This window comes from Protopterus annectens, chromosome 9.part0 (assembly GCF_019279795.1).
Source record: "Protopterus annectens isolate FY-2018-M chromosome 9.part0, PAN1.0, whole genome shotgun sequence".
In the NCBI taxonomy this organism is placed as follows: Eukaryota; Metazoa; Chordata; order Ceratodontiformes; family Protopteridae; genus Protopterus; species Protopterus annectens.
Genome location: NC_056743.1, coordinates 1,719,946,399 through 1,719,963,114, shown reverse-complemented (window position 1 = coordinate 1,719,963,114; position 16,716 = coordinate 1,719,946,399). Strand labels below are relative to the sequence as shown.

The following is a 16,716-nucleotide window of genomic DNA, read 5'->3' as shown; positions in this document are numbered from 1 at the left end:
TGATTACTCTCGTAGTGCAAAAAACTGTTGGAATATGTGGCCTTTCTAAAAATTTTGGCCACATTTCTCAAATTAATGGTGTCCTTATAGAGGGAAACGTCTAAATATGAAATATGTTCTGTCCCAAATTCAGTGCAGTGTTCTTTAAAATGTATTTTGAAACTAAAAGCACTTGAGATAGTTTGTATTCTGAACTATTAATGTATTTTATGATATATGTCATTTGAGTTGGGAGGCAGTAATTTATATTATATTATATTACAGAAGCTTGATTTTAATATTTTTATATAAAAATGTAGTAATGCCCTTTTAAATGTTTAATTGAATAATTAGTATGTGAAGTCGCCTTTTAGTAATTATATAAAGAATGAATTGTCTGTTGTCTGAAGAAGTTGAATTACCGTTTTCAACGAAAGAGCTAACATAAACTGTTTCTTGGAGATTACCACTGCCTTGGTCATTTTTATTTGGTTTTATTTGGTTTTTTTTGGTTCCATAGTTTGTTTGGTATGGCTAGTGGTTTGTTTCCTAGTTCACCTAATATATTTTCTCTTTAAACCAATGGCCTCACTGAAGTGAATGCTGTGGGGAACCTTACACTACTGATCCAGCAGTTGGCTACAGGAGTGGATGATTTGGCTGTCAAAATGGATTGTTGCTATTCTGTGCCTAATAGTACTTGTGTTTCAAATACAGGGGGATGTCCTGCCTATAAAGTACTTCTTTCAATGGCACTGCTTCTGGTTCTATGAGTCTACCTCCTGGACCAAGTGACTTTGTCAAGTGATCAATCGTTGAATGTGTCAGCAGGGACTAATGAACACAGGTCACTCACTTTGGGTAATAATGCTGTCCCTTCCCTTGTTAATTGTTTGAGTGAATCTATGAGTCTTCATAATGTGACCAGAGCATCTGGCTCCATTGATGATAGACATTCTGGTGAACATAACATTGTGGAGAATTTAAAATTATTTGACTTCAAGCTGTTTAGATATAAAAAATTACAGCTTGAGATTTTATACCTTGAAGAACGTATAATGAGGCGCTAGATCCCCAAAGGATTACGTCAATGGAGGTTTCTGATGGGGGTGGTGCAAGATTCTCCATTTCATCATGAATTGTTACAGCTATTTGACTCTCAGGGCTGTGACTTTTTACAGTTATTAATTAAAAACTTTAAATTGGACATGGATTCAATAAAAAATGAGTTAATGGGTTTAGAATCTAACATAGTTGGTGATACTGATTTTGCTAGATACAGATTCGACTACCAACGTATGTTCAGCAGCATTGAAAGTGCTTTGAGTAAACTTAAAGACACTAAAGTCAGAAAATTGGAAAGGGATAGGTTGGACTATTTGCATGGGATAGCTTATTCCTTTCCGACTAATTCCCGTGCTTCTGTGACTAATAACAACACATTGAACACCCGTGATGGGTCATCGGTATCTCCTGGGACAGAGGAGAGCATGAATATTCATGAGAACATCAGTGCTGACGTGAGACAGCAAATGGCTACAGGAGCTTGCAGCTAGTACAAACATTAACTCTAACACTAAAGAAACCAGGGATCAGGGTTTTCAGAATGGAGGGCGACAGAATGCACAGCAGGCAAACGCTCGTTATCCCAACAACAAATGACAGAGGAAGAACAACAGACGGAGGAAGCAGTGACTCAGGGAGAGGATTTATTTGGTCCTGGTGTTGATGCAGATAATACGTTGCCCGGATTACATATTTTGAGAAACTCCACAGGTGACTTTAAAATCTACAGTTTTTCTATGTATGAAATTTCTCCTATACTTGTTGAACTTTTGGCTAAAGGTCTGTCATTTGTGCCATCTAAAAGGACTGATTTAGCAATTGCCTTATTGGACCTTAAAATTTTTACACGAAAACTAAATCTAATGTCTTTATTTGAAAATAATTGTTGTCTGCTTCATGATTTACGTGTATCCAGTGTGTTTAATCCTATTTTACAGAACAATGTTGCTGTATTCGAAAGATTATGTGAAATAGAGATTAGGAATGCATTGAGTAAAAATAGGAAACACTCTTGTGATTTTAATATTTCAACTATTGAATTAGATGCTTTGAATGAGCTTAGACATGCTGGTGTTAAAGTTTTAAAGTCTGATAAGGGAGGCGATTTAGTCTTCATGAATGAAAGTGATTATAACAAGATCTTGGATGAACTTAATTCTGATGTGTATGTTGAGGTCTCTTTGAATGAATATAATGGGGCTTGTTCAACGTATTAGGTCATACATTAATGATTTATTTATTGATTCTAGAGTTGACATTGATGTTTTTAATTATATGAATATATTAGCCCCTGTAACCCGACTATGTTTGGACTCCCGAAAATTCACAAAAACAAATTAAATCCACCTTTTTTCCTATTGTGAATGGGAGAAAATGCATGACGTATGACTGTGCCAAGTATTGTGGACAGCTTATTGAAGAAATATTTGAAAGTTGTACCCCAGATGTGCCGTGACTCATGGGACTTCTTAAATTGTTTAAATTCCTTGACGTTTGATGCTGGTTACAGTTTTCTAACAATTGATGTTAGGGATTTGTACACTGTAATTCCACAAGCTTTAGGCATTGAATGGGTAAGGGAATTCCTACTTAAAAAGGGTGCAGGTGGAGATGAGATTGATTTGATCGAGTATTTACTTGATATCATTCTTTCAAATAGTTTCATCTTTTTCAGAGATAGTTATTACCTCCAGAAATCGGGGGTAGCAATGGGGTCCCCTTGTGGGGGGAGATTTGCCAACTGCGTAATGGCCTTTTGGGAAGAGGAACATTTATTTAAATATGACATTTATAAGGAACATATCTGGTATACCAGATTTTTGGACATTTTTATTATTTTTAAGGGTGATAGTCATCAGGCTTTGAGGTTTGTAGAGAAAATCTCCCGAGTTAACTGATTTTTTAAATTTCACCTTTGAATTTGGGACCGAGCATATTTCATATTTGGATGTTTCCCTCTTTAAGGACACCATTAATTTGAGATATGTTGCTATACTTTGTAGAAAGGCCACATATTCCAAAAGTTTTTTGCACTATGAGTGTAACCACCCCTTCCATCAGAAGAAGGCGGTAGTTAAGGGTCAGTTGGTGAGAGCGGCCAGAATGGTCACCCCTGAAAATGATTTCTTGCTTGAGTGTGAACATTTGAAAGACATGTTTTTGGCTAGGTCCTATCCCATTGAATTAACAACTATTATTGATGAAGTAGTAACTAAAAGAATGGTTGGTTGGTTCAAACTCCTTTTAAAGGGAGAACAGATAGATAGTGATACCGTCATTGCCGATGTTGCCAGTGAGGTACATACTACACTTTCTGATAGTTATACTAATCATCTATTGAAATTTAGTACTCCCTATTCGTTAGATGCTGGAATTTTAAGAAGTATTCTGGCTAAAAATTGGGTACTACTTATGGAGGATTCTTCATTTAGACAAAAGATTGGTACTGAACCAGGCATGTTATTTAAATGTGGCTGCAACATCAAAAACTTATTAGAAAACAGGAGTGAAATACATATCAGTAGGTCCAGCATGTATAAATGTGGATGTTGTAGATTTTGTCATTTTATAAAGGTTTTCAATAGATTCTGTATTGCGAATAGAGTTTATTATTTAAAGGGTAGATTTAACTGTGAGAGCTCGGGGGTTGTTTACATTGCTCTGTGCAAATTTTGTACTGGTTTCTATATTGGAAAGACCGAAAGGCACTTTAAAGAAAGAATTTACGAGCTCCAGTGCAGCACGAGCAAAAGTAATTGTACTAATGCTCTAGCTAGACATGCCATGGAAAATGAGGGACACACATTTGTATATATGGTCATCGAGCAAGTGATGAATAATAGAAGGGGTGGCCCATGGCAGTTGTATTTGGAAGAAAGAGAGCTATATTGGCAACTTAGACTTAATTCCTGTGTTTACCCCAGACTTAATGAGCAGTGTTCTTTAAAATGTATTTTGAAACTAAAAGCACTTGAGAGATAGTTTGTATTCTGAAGTATTAATGTATTTTATGATATATGTTGTTTGAGTTGGGAGGTAGTAATTTATATTATATTGTATTACAGAAGCTTGATTTAAATATTTTTATATAAAAATGTAGTAATGTCCTTTTAAATGTTTAATTGAATAACTAGTATGTGATGTCACCTTTTTAGTTGTTATATAAGGAATGAATTGTCTGTACTTGTCCGAAGAAGTTGAATTACTGTTTTCAACGAAAGCGCTAACATAAACCGTTTCTTGGACATTACCACTGACTTTGGTCGTCTTTATAAAGAACTACTTAAGACATAGAGTAAAGTGCAGCGGTAGCATTGTTGCCTCACAACAAGAGGTTCTCCCGGTCGATTCTCAGCTGGAGTGCAGGGAGTGCCTTCTCTGTGGAGTCTGCATGTCCTCCCCACAGTTGGGTGGGCATTCGAAAGACATGCGTAAATGGGTGTGCCTTTGTTGAAGGTTGAACGTCGAGCTGGCACTTCGGCATTCGTGAAAATCTACTGCCAATCATTAGCGGACCGGAGTTCCGCTGCGGCGACCCCTAACCGGGAAAAGCTGAAAGACAACAACAACTTAGCTACAAGAGAGGAATCGGCTGATGCTAACATAAACTGTTTCTTGGAGATTACCACTGCCTTGGTAGTTTTTATTTGGTATTTTGGTTTAAGTAGTTCTTTAATTTTTATTCTAAAGTTTTAAAAATCTTTGGTCTACCCTCAGTGTGAGTGTGTTTGTTCCCTTTTACAATTGGTATCTTCCACTACCATCGTTGCCCCCCCTCCCCAGCTCACCTTTTTACCATTGGTAATCTTTCTACCATCGCTGGTAGATTTCATCTTTGCAGTGTGACTGGGTTCTGTCCTATCATCATTCTTTCTTTCTTTCTTTCTTTCTTTCTTTCTTTCTTTCTTTCTTTCTTTCCTTCTTCCTTTCCTCTTTGCCTCTCCTGTCTTTTTATTTAGGACGATGGCAGAAAAACCTAAAAGCTCCACTACAGGCTTCAAACAGTGTACAGAGTGTGGCAGGAAAATGCCAAACTCAGATAACAATGACTGTTGCGTTTATTGTTTGGGTGTGCCCCACTTGAGTGTTGACTGTACAATCTGCCAGGGTTTTAGCAACAGAACACTAGCAGAGAGGAAGAATAAACATATTCTCAAAGGGCTCCTTAAAGCCCCATTTGAGGAAGCCTTGTGCAAGGCCGACCACTCTGCTCTGGCCTCTGGATCAAAATGCTCTGGTTCGGTACCGACATCTCCTTTGGCACCAACCATTAATAAGCATAAGCATGCATCTGCAGGTTCCTCTTCGGAACCGAAAACTAAAGTTCCGAAGCTTTTGGAGCAGTGTAAACCTTCAGCACTGATACCCATACTGGTGCCTTCAATGCTGACCATGACACTTTTTCAACCTTTGATTACTTCCATTCCTACCTTGGCCACAGTTCCAACACTGGCACCAACTGTCACTACTGTCTTGCTGGTGCCAATATCTCTCTTAGCCCAGCAGACAGTGACGACGACTGATATTTCCACTCAACACAGGACCACTTATTCTCCCTCCTTGAACCCCATCGTTGGACAACTCCCTAGTCCTTTCCTGGAGAGACCTGAGTCTCCTTCTGGGTTTTTCGTCCTCTCCACCAGAAGTCTCTCTGAAGTTGATATTGTAAGGTTGGTGGATTAGATCCTGACAGCCAAGTGATCTTCCCTCATCTTCTTAGCCCCCACTCCCTTCTGGTGCAGGGGGTTTCTCCCCTATGACCCCTTCTTATTCTCCTCCTCTGACCTATTCACAGGCTTAAGAGCTCTCGACTCCAACCTCACAGGTTCCAATGGCTTCGGCATTGACAACCTTTTTGTTTTTGCCGAGTCCGGCTCCGATGCCTTTGGTGTCTTCAGCAGCATCACGTCCTTGGGACCATGTCTTTGCCATCGGGCCAGAGGGGTTCGAGTCAGCTCCGAGTTTTTCTTGGTTCCGGGCTCCCATCCCTCCTCATGGGGTCCCCTTTCAAGCCATGGAATGAGCTTTGGTCACTGCCTCGTCTTAGGTGTCTCCTGTGTTACTGGAGTCTTTCCATATGACCCCAGGTTTTTTGGTTCTGCCACCAGCCTCGACCCCTGGACAGCAAGCCTCAAGGTCGCAAGACTTGCCTACTAAAGGCATACCCTCTTACGAGTCCTCTTCAGATATTCCCACTGAGCAGCCTCCTTGAAAGAGATTGTGTAAGAGGAAACACCTTAATTCTCTTGAGGAATCCGTCATGGATGACGCAGATTTTGATGAGGGGGAGGGTTCCCCATGGTCACCCCCAGTAGACGTCTCCTCCAGAGACATTCTTGAGAGCCTAAAACAGAGTGGTGATTGGAAGACCCTTCCTCTGAATTAATCTGTGTACTTGCAGGCCTTTGTTGCTCACCCATCTACCTCTTGGGGTGACCCTGCTTGCTGACGACCTAGTTAAATTGATCGCTCAGTGGGCTTGGAAGGCTCCTGACTCTGTAGAACCTGTCCCACAGAGACCTGACAAGATACTTACTGCTCCAGAAGACCATCCACATTGGGCAGGGCTTAGTAGTTGATGCCATGGTGGTAGCGTCCACCACCAAGAAAGAACTAGCCAAGGAAGTTCTACTGTACATCCCTCTAACCGACAGTTCAGGGCGATGGACAGATTTGGGAAGCAAGTCTATGCACCAACGACCTTCTCCATCATGTCCTTGAACTTTTTGGCACACTTCACTAGACTTCAGAGGGATCTGGTCAAGGAGCAGTCAGGTACCCTGGCAGGTGCAGTCGCTGAGGTCCAAGAAAAAGTGGTCTCCCAGTTAGCTACCCTAGAGTTTATTTTGGATTCATCCATGATGCTCATTGCGCATGCAGCCAAAGGGATGACCAAGTCAGGAGGTTCAGGTGTTGCTATTTGATGACATGCTTGGTGCATCTGTGTGAGTTTGTGGAACCATTCAAGTCTTCCTTTGTCAGTACTCCTTTTGACAGATCCTCTTTGTTTGGACCCAAACTAAAGGAAACTCTGTCCAGGTGTGAAAAGGATGGAAAGACTCTGTCTGTTCTGGGTATACATTGTTCCACTCCTCAACGATCCTACTTCAGGAATCAAAGGAGTGGTAAGATGTAGTTCAAGAAGTCCCATAAGCCTTTCCAGGACACACGTGGTGCAGACTCCCCTAGGGGCAGAGGGAGGAGTTACAATGGAAGACGCCATCCCAGGGTCAAGAGTGGTCTGCAGAATCAGGGTTCCAGGGAGTTCTTCTGTGGTCAACCCTATTGGTGCTTCTGAAAGGAGGCCCGATTGCTTACCTTTGGAAGCAGTCAAGGGAAGATTTTCCTGTATCCAACTGCCTGGTGACTCATAACCACCGATGCCTGGGCACTAAGGATCATTTCCAGAGGTCATTAATCCCTTTCATTCTCAACCCGAGAACCTAAGCAAGATTCCTCGATGTTCCACCTAGTCAGATAGATCAAGCAGCATTATAAATACAAAAACTGCTAGAAAAAAAAAAAAGAGTCATCCAAGAAGTCACACCAGACCATTTAGAATCCGAGGTTTACTCAGAATTATTTTTAGTGCCAAAGAAAACAGGGGACTGGACACCAATTTTGGATATCAGTATTTTGAACAAATTTGTCCAACAGCCAAAATTCCAGATGGTCATGGTTCAGTCAGTTCTTCCCTTCTTAGAGGATGTACTCTATCAACTTTCAAGATGCATATTACCACATAAAGATGGACAAACTCTCATGAACGTTTCTCTGCTTCCAGCTAGGGGCCAGTCATTACCAATTCAGAGTGTTGCCCTTTGGTCTTACCACAGCCCACAGAGTGTTCACCAAATGCATGACTCCAGTCACAGCACATTTGAGGCTGCACGGATTCCAAGTGAGTATTTCCTTTCCTAGACGACTAGCTCCTCACCATTTCCAGCAGACATCTACTACTACGAACAACAGACTTCATTCTGGAACTTTCTCAACAGCTGGGCTCTTAACTGACCTCTTCTCAAGATATGGAATTCATCGGAGCTCATCTGAACACTCTGTCTTCTGTGGCATCGCTTCCCCATGACAGGATGCAGAAAATACAATCGCAGGTTCACATTCTCCTTCGCTCAGACAAAATACCAGCTCAGGAAATTCTGCAGACATTGAGCTCCATGGCAGCAGCGATCACGTTAGTTCCATTGGCAAGGTTTCAAATGAGACTTCTCCAGTGGCTGCTTGCAAACCAATGGTCTATTCTAACCCACCCCATGAATCACTTAGTTTTCATATCCAGCTGATGCAAAAACTACCTAACTTGGTGGATGGACTGCAAGGAGATTCTTCTGAGTCATCCCTTTGTCCCCTTGCAGCCCAAGGCCATAGTGATGCTTCCCAGATGGGGTGTGGGGGGGGGGGTCATTATCTTGGGAAGACATTCCAAGGCACTTGGTCCCCCTCCAAGGCCAGTCTGTATGTCAGTATTCTAGAGTGAAGGGCAGTGTTTTTGGCGTTGCAAGTGTTTCATTCTGTCTTACCCTGGGACAATACCGATTCAGTCAGACAACATGTCTGTAGTCTGGTACATCAACAAGCAAGGGGGAACCAAGTCTGTTTTGAGAAGCCCTTTGAGTGTGGTAATGGGCCATAACTTCCAACCATTTTCTGATACCAGCATACATCCTGAGGAGTTCAAATGTGATTGCAGACTAGGTAAGTAGATGCAGCCTAATGCCGCATGAGTTCTAAATTCCAGAGTAGCGAAGAAAATCTTTCTTCTCTGGGGCCAGCCTTGCTGCATCCTGTTTGCTTCACCCCTGAACAAGTGCAGAAGCTATTTTGCCCTAATTTCCCCTTAGGGGGAGTCCCCCAGAGAAGCTGTTCTCCACGATTGGTTCCAGATCTCCTTTATGCCTTTCCCCCCTTCCCTCTGATCCCTTTTTTTCTCAAAAAAGCAGCTTGATTGAGAAGCAAAGTGATCCTCATTGCATTTACTGGCCTTGACAAATGTGGTTTCCCTTCCTCTGGCCTCATCTACTTCACTGCCCATGGATTCTGGACCCAGTCCCGGACCTTCTGTCCTATTCTCGGGGACTAGTGCACCCCATTTTACAGACTCTCAAGCTAAATGCTTAGTTTGTCCAATTCCGTTAGTGTCCAGACATAATGATGTTCCTTTTCCTGTACAACACATTTTGTTGGCATATCATAAACCATCTTCCAGGAATCTCTACAGTAGTAAATGGAAGAGATTTTCTATTTGGGCTTCTGATAATGGTCTGGATCCCTTTTCAGTGCCAGTAGAAAAAGTTCTAGAGTTTCTAGCTATCATTTTTGGCAATGGAGCTTCTGCTTTCACAAGCAAGGTTAACTTAGCAGCTATTTCAAATTTCCATAACAGTATCGGTGACCAGCCTTTAATCTCTCACTGGCTTTTCGTGGTTTTCTTAAAGGCACCATCCGTTTAAAGCATCTCTTTCAAGGATCCACTTCCACTGTGAGATTTGACTATTGTATTGCAATCTCTTATTTTACCTCCGTTTGAAGATGCAGCTACCTGTGACTTAAAATTTCTTTTTGGAAAACATTGCTTCTCATAGCTGTCACTTCGGTGAGACAAGTCTCCAAATTACAGGCTCTATGTTCAAAAGCCCCTTCTTTAGTTTTCCATAAAGGCAGTGTGTCACTCAAAACAAACCCGACCTTCCTTCCTAAAGTGATTTCAGAGACCAATATCAGTCAATCTATAGACTTGCCTGTATTTTTCCCAAATTTTTCTAGTAAAGGCGAATACTGCCTGCACCTTCTGGATGCGCACAGGCAATTATATTTTTATCTGGCTAGAACTAAGCAATTTAGACTATCAGAACAATTGTTTGTATCCTTTGCAAGAGCAACCTTGGGAAAATCTGTTTCTAAGGTTACTCTGTCTAGATGGTTAAGCAATTGTATTTCCTTTATTTACACAAAAAGTCTAAGATTCCCTATGCCAGGGAAGGCACATTCTACCAGATCTATGGTGATTTCAGGTGTTTTTCATTGTAAAGCTTCTATGTCAGAAGTTTGTGCATTTGCAACATGGGCTAAAAAACATACTTTTATTACTCATTACAAATTGGATATGGTCTCCAGAGGGAGAGCCTGCTTTGGTTCTGTGGTTCTCAGGAATGTTCTTCCATAGGGGTATCCAGGATCTAAGGTAGCTGGAGACTGTGCCCCACAGGTCAAGAATGGATGAAGATTGACAACATCTAATAAAGAAGTTATGTCTTTCCATAACTTTCCATCTTTGTTGTCGATCTTCATCTATTCTTGCTTCCCTCCTCACCTGCTTCCTCCTTTGGGGTTTTGGTGGGGCAACATCCTGTACTGGGTTTTATTGTTATGCATACCTTGGACAAGGCTTCTGGCTTGAGTTAGATTGTCTTCTTCAATATGCTTGCAAACTCGATCTGAGGTAATGTGGAGTGGGGCATTGTGGGTAGACTAGCAGCTTGAGAGATTTATGGCTGACGCGAGCTATGTATCGGCCGGATCGGTTTTGAGGATTGGATCCATTACCCACAAGTCAAGAATAGATGAAGATAGGCAACAGAGATGGAACGTTATTGTAAGACATAACTTCTTTTTTTGTATAAATGTAAATAGAAATGTAACTGCTGTTTGTGTATAAATGTAAATTGAAATGCACCTACTCTGCGTTTGACTGGAACGTAGTATAATGAAATGTAAGCAAATGGAGCTTTTCTCCCCAGGCCTGTGTCAAAAATGGGTATTACCTAGTCGACTTTCCCAGTAAACAAAGACAGACAAATAAATAAATAAATTTGCTCACCCAATATTTCTGACAGAGTACTCCATAGGGAATTTTTAAAATCTGTCAACTCATTATGCTTCCAAAATATATGTTCCCAGTTTCTTATTTCATTCTGTATCACATCTCCAACATTTGCTATCTACCTGAGGAAAAATTATTTAAGTATACTTTGGGTATAAAAATATCTACTGAAATACTTCCAAGCAAAAACCGTAAACCTCCTGGACTTTGTTGCTTACTTGGGAGCCATACACATGTCCTGTCATTGTTCGATTGTAAATTGCTTATCCAGTCTGTCTTGACAATCTTTTCCAACTTCCTCTGATTAATTCTTAAAGTTATTATGCAACCAAACACCCTGGTTTTAGGTGACTTTAACTAACCATCCATAGACTGGGTAAATCATATGTGTACAAACACACTCACCCAAACGTTCTTGGACTTCATTAACTCAAATGTCTTGGAGCAGATAGTTGTCACCCACACAAGGGGCCCAAATATTCTAGACATGGTACTCACCATCATGGTAGAATGATGCACCACCACAAGTGTGCTACTCTCCCTGGTGAAGTCTGATCATAAATAAGTCTCTTTTTAAGTAGCGATAGTGTCAGCCCCCCCCCCCCCCCGGAGAAATTAGGCTAAAAAACTTCTCCAAAGCCAACTACACCCTCTTATGAGAAGGCATTAATAACTTCAAAGCTCCTGTCTCCACTGACGGCAAGGATACCTATACTTGGATATACACCAATGCATTGTATAAACATCTGTACAATTGTATTTACTCAGCTGTTTCTAATAGGACCAAAGCAAGATCCTCAGAAAAAAAAACAAGCCTGCCTGGTGGACATCCCCCAGAAACAAGTTATATAATAAGAGAAAGAAATTGCCATCTAAGAGCAAGAAGAAATGATCTCAGAATTGGAAGCACACCCTTCTCAACTTGAACAAGCAAATAAGACATCTTGCAAAGTCCTCTAAAGCTAACTAAGAATCTAGAATAGCATCCCTAGCTAAGGATAACCATAATGCATTCTTTAGCTACATATGAATCCTTAAAAGAAAAGCCCAGATTTCACTAAACTGGTAGTGAATAGTACCACATCAGGGACGTCGGGAGGCATACTGACTGTACGCATTTCAGTACAGTTTATCTGGAGTGGGGGGTAGAATCTGGCTAGCTGTAGGACCCAGCAGCCTGTTTGCTACAAACCAATGGCTGTGCTGATTGGTCCAGAGACTCCCGCTTTAGTTGAACTTGTGACAGAGAGAGACAGCAAATAATATAAGACGAGTCCGTCAACTTCAAAGCCCATTTCCACCACTTAACCTGTATAGTTTATTTTACTGCTTACTGCTGTTGATTTATTCTGTACCTGGCCTGGCTGATAACTTATGTAAGTTTAACTTTTTATCGCAAATTGCTGCTGTACTAAATATAATAATCAATTGATGAATGAATTTGTCTTGCATGGTAGGTACTGGTGGTAGTAGCTAGCTAGCTAGTCCATTTCCACAGATTTTGTTTGTTTTTTTAAACTTGCTGTCGCTTTAGTTAACTCACTTTCCTCCGGACAGAGAATTTTCTTTTTTTTTTTAGTCGCCACAAACTTAAAGCCACATGCCTGGCATGATGCTATTTGCCGCTGCACTGTCAGCTTGTTCAGTTAATTTCAGTTAGTATAAATTATTAAGTGTAGAGAAGTAGTTATTTTTTTCCGAATCCCGATAAATGATCATCATGAAAACTAAAATGAATTACCGAGTAGGCTACTCAAAATAAGTACCATGCATGCATGAATTTCTTTGGATTAGTAAGTTCACGAGTTACGACGACTACCACTACACTGTCGACCACGCCATTAGCTTTAGATCATGGCGCTCAAGGCATCAGGAGGGCGGGAAGGGTGAAAAGCCTATAGTACTACTACCACCCGCGAATAGAAAGAGACTCACACAAGCTAGTAGCTAGCTAGTCCATTTCCAGAGATTTTTTTTAAACTTGCTGTCACTTTAGTCTTTAACTCACTTTGCAGGCTCGGACAGAGCATTTTCTTTTTTTTTTTATTACAAAGCCACATGGCATGCTGCAGCTGCATGATGCTATTGCAGCTGCACTGTCAGCTTGAATTCAGTTAATTTCAGTATAAATGATTAAGTATGTGAGCAGCAGCATGGTTGTTGTTGTTTTTGATGAATGATCATCATGAAAACTGAAAAGAATTACCTACATTGAGTAGGTAATTCTTTTCAGTTTTCATGATGATCATTCATCGGAAAACAAAACAACTACTCTGCTCGCTCACATACTTAATCATTTAACTCAAAAGTACCGATCTGTAGATGCATCATGATGCTACAATAGCAAGTAGCTAGCTAATCCATTTTCCACAGAATATTATTGTTCTTTAATAAAAAAAAACTTGCTGTCAATTAAACTCATTTTCCTACCACGAGTACCCACCACACCCCGTGCGATGGAGCCATTGGCTTTATTTCATGGCGCGCAGGGCATCAGGAGGCGGAAGGGGTGTAAGGCCATATATACCGCAGCATACACTTCTACTCGGGTTCGTGCCCATTAATTTTACTTATGTCCATTGTCTGACTTTCATTCAAGTTGTTTTTGTATTTGGAATGGTATACTGAAGCTGTACCTCAGGCTCTTTACATGCAATCTTTTGGTGCCCACCAACGAAGCATCATAACTTCCATTTCTCTTACAGCAACTCACCTGTTAATGGATGGAAATTGCAGGATAAAACTTTTAGCATCTCGCTCCTGAAGTCTTGGCTGTTTGTCCACAGTCTAACTGGTCCCATCGCTTTTCAGTACATGGCGAAATGGAGTGTATAGGCTGCAGCATCCATCAATGCTGGCACTGCTGTCTCTATTCTGCTATTTTAGAACTATTTAATCGCATTGACATCGCAAATGTATGAAAATCTAAATGCTGTGAAAATAGGTGGACTTGAGACTATCACTTTGCTTCATAGACCTTATGGTCGGGTTTTAAAAATCATATTTACATTCTCATTTTAAACAAAAGTTTGAGACCCCATGCATCGAATCATACATGTTTATATGATTTTAGTTTAGTGATGTTGGAATGTATTCAGTAGGGCTGAAGTAAATCTGTAGGTAACTATATCACAGTCCTGGGCCAGCCCAGAATCATAACAGTTTTTGGTATTAATACGTGTCCCCACTGCGGCTTTTTTTACAAGGCTAGATGATTTCATTATGTAGTACATACATACAGGTAAATAAAAGTGACCAGAGCATGCTTTTAATAATGAACTTGATAGGGTAGAGAAGAAGTTCTGTTCAAAACAAAGCCCTGCCCACTGTGGCAAGAAAAGCTTCTCAAGTAAAATTTAATTTTATCTATTTATTTATTTTGCATTAGACCATCATCATGAAATAGTTTTGTCGCTAACGTCGGAGCGTGCACAGTGCACACTTGTAGTTTAAATGTGCCCAAATTAAAGCAATTGCATTGAGTAAGGGTAGCACTGTCCAGAGGGCTGTACAACCACCCGTGAATAGAGACTCTCATCACACAGCCAGGTTGTTGTACTGTTGCAGGCTCCTAATGTTACAGTTTGTGCTATCTAAGTAACAACAAGCCTTGCTGACCTTTTGATTATATTAATAACTGGTCCGACAGACTCCTGAGTCCTGAATCCGATCTTTGTAACAGTGGTACAGCCCTATATCAGGTAATCAAGAAAGCAAGTCTGCACTGTAAAAGGTGAACATCACGAGCTGCCAAAGTCTAGTTCTTCCTTAATATATTAACAATTTTTGAAATATGCACTAATGAACAACCAGTGATCAAACATAAAGTTCAATATTATGAACCTCAGCATAAGCTTTTGAGTCTGGTACAGTGGTAGATATAGTCAGATACCCAGCCATTTAAGTCCTCTCAAGTCTATTGAAACATTGCATTTTTTTGCTTGACACTGTTCTTCACTAAACTGATGCGTAGCCAACATTTTACGGTTCCCAAATTCAATTAAGAGAGATGTTTAGCTTTGCTGAAGATGGCTTGGAGTCGTCATGTATAACTGAATTTTTCTGATGCAACAGCTCCATCTGTATGTCAAATCTGGTGTTGCAGGCACACAGCTTTCCTGCAATACTCGGTCTGACATACTGATGCTGCACAGGAGCTCCATCTGTAGGGCAGAGTCAGTTAATGCAGACATGAAGCCTATTATAAGTCTTGATACCAGCAGTACAGCTCCACCTGCATGTGGAGCTGAAATTCGGGACTGCAGGCCATCTGGTTTACCATTAGCTATGCCAAGATTCACCTTGAGAGCAAATTTCTTGCTATCCATGTCAGTCTCATAGACATAATAATAATGTGATTATAAATGGATTTGCTGTTAATAAGCTGTCTTGATTTGTGGAACTGTTTTCAGTAAAAAATAGCACATGGTCCCACCCCACTCCCATCCCTTTTGTCATTAGAAGCATTTTTTTTATTTTATTTTTCATAACCCTCTGTGTTAGATCAGATTTGTGGTTTTCTTATGAACTCCTCAAATCTAATGTTCTATCATAATTTACCAGTTAAACTAGTCAGTGGGAAATAAACCACTATGTTTAGTCCTTAGAATCATGCATGTGCCTTCGTATTTCTATTTAACTGGTATACATGTGTGTTTGGGTGTGTGTGTGGGGTGCAATTTCATTGGAATGAAGTCAGCAAAATTTTAAATGAGAAGGTATTTTGTTTTTTGACCTATGAAGATATGAAATATTTAAGCTGCTTCATCATGCAAGTAATTACCATCCTGGCATATGGCTCACAAATGATCGTTCAGGGAGCAGCATCGTGAAAGGGGTGTGGCCTGGGCAGCAGTTTAAGGAAGTGTACGGACAGGAATGTGTAGATGTGGGTGTGGCTTGTGGGTAAGGCTTGGTGGGGGCAGCAGTCTAGGAGCTGTGAGTACAAATCTGAAAATCCTGGCTACACCCCTGTACCACATGGACTGAACCAGTGGAAATAGCCAACCTGCTAGTGGACACGATCAGTGAAAACTTCTCCCCCCATCCTGCCACATATACCCAGACCTCCCAACTGTACCGAATTCCTCGGTTTTTACCAAGTTTTGGGGTCCAAATGATGGGGTGCCACGTTTCCCGAGTGGCACCCCTTAATTTCCGATTTTTCCCAGCTTTTGGTTTTGAAATTTTTTTTTCGTGCTTTTCGGCTGACGTCATCACGTGCACGATGACGTCATCGCTGTCAGCCTGTCGGAATTGAGCTCAAAGGCTCACGTCCATACATTTCCGGCAGTTTGAATGGAACTATCTGCGCGGAGAACGGAGTTATGTACTGCTCTACAATCATGGATCTATCTGCTCTGCTGGTGCGAGAGAACAGAAAGGAACAACTGCTGCTGGCAGAAAAGGAAACTTAATTTCTGCAAGGAGAAGGAGTGGAGAAACAACTGATGCAAGCTGCGAGAACGGACTTGACTTCTACAGCCTGGTACTGCTTAAAAGTGAGTGAGAGAGAGAGAGAGTGTGTGTGTCTGCGCGCTGCCTCTTTCAATTCATTTAAGTAAGTTTTGTTAACGTAGTTTATCTTTAAAAAAAAATGTAATATTTATTTAGTCATGCAATGCAACTAAAACAAATTATGGAGCTGATAAAGGGAGTCCAGGACAAGTCTCTCAACCAAATTTCTCGGACAGCTCAGATGGCCGTAATGTGTTTGCGAAATGACTAAATACCACCCAAAGTGTTTAGGCTGTTGTTAAAGATTTTTGTTTTGTGAACACAAATATATTGGGGTGAGAGGTTTCTATAACCACGTGCCTTATAAAAAGAGAGCT

At 40.8% G+C, this 16,716-nt stretch overlaps 1 protein-coding gene across 1 annotated transcript in view; it reads left to right on the top strand.

The window, feature by feature from the left end:
- The window catches only part of LOC122812231 (serine/threonine-protein kinase N1-like), a 2,446,550-nt gene that overhangs the window by 1,013,403 nt on the left and 1,416,431 nt on the right, over positions 1–16,716 (top strand). The gene's annotated exons all lie outside the window — the stretch shown is intronic.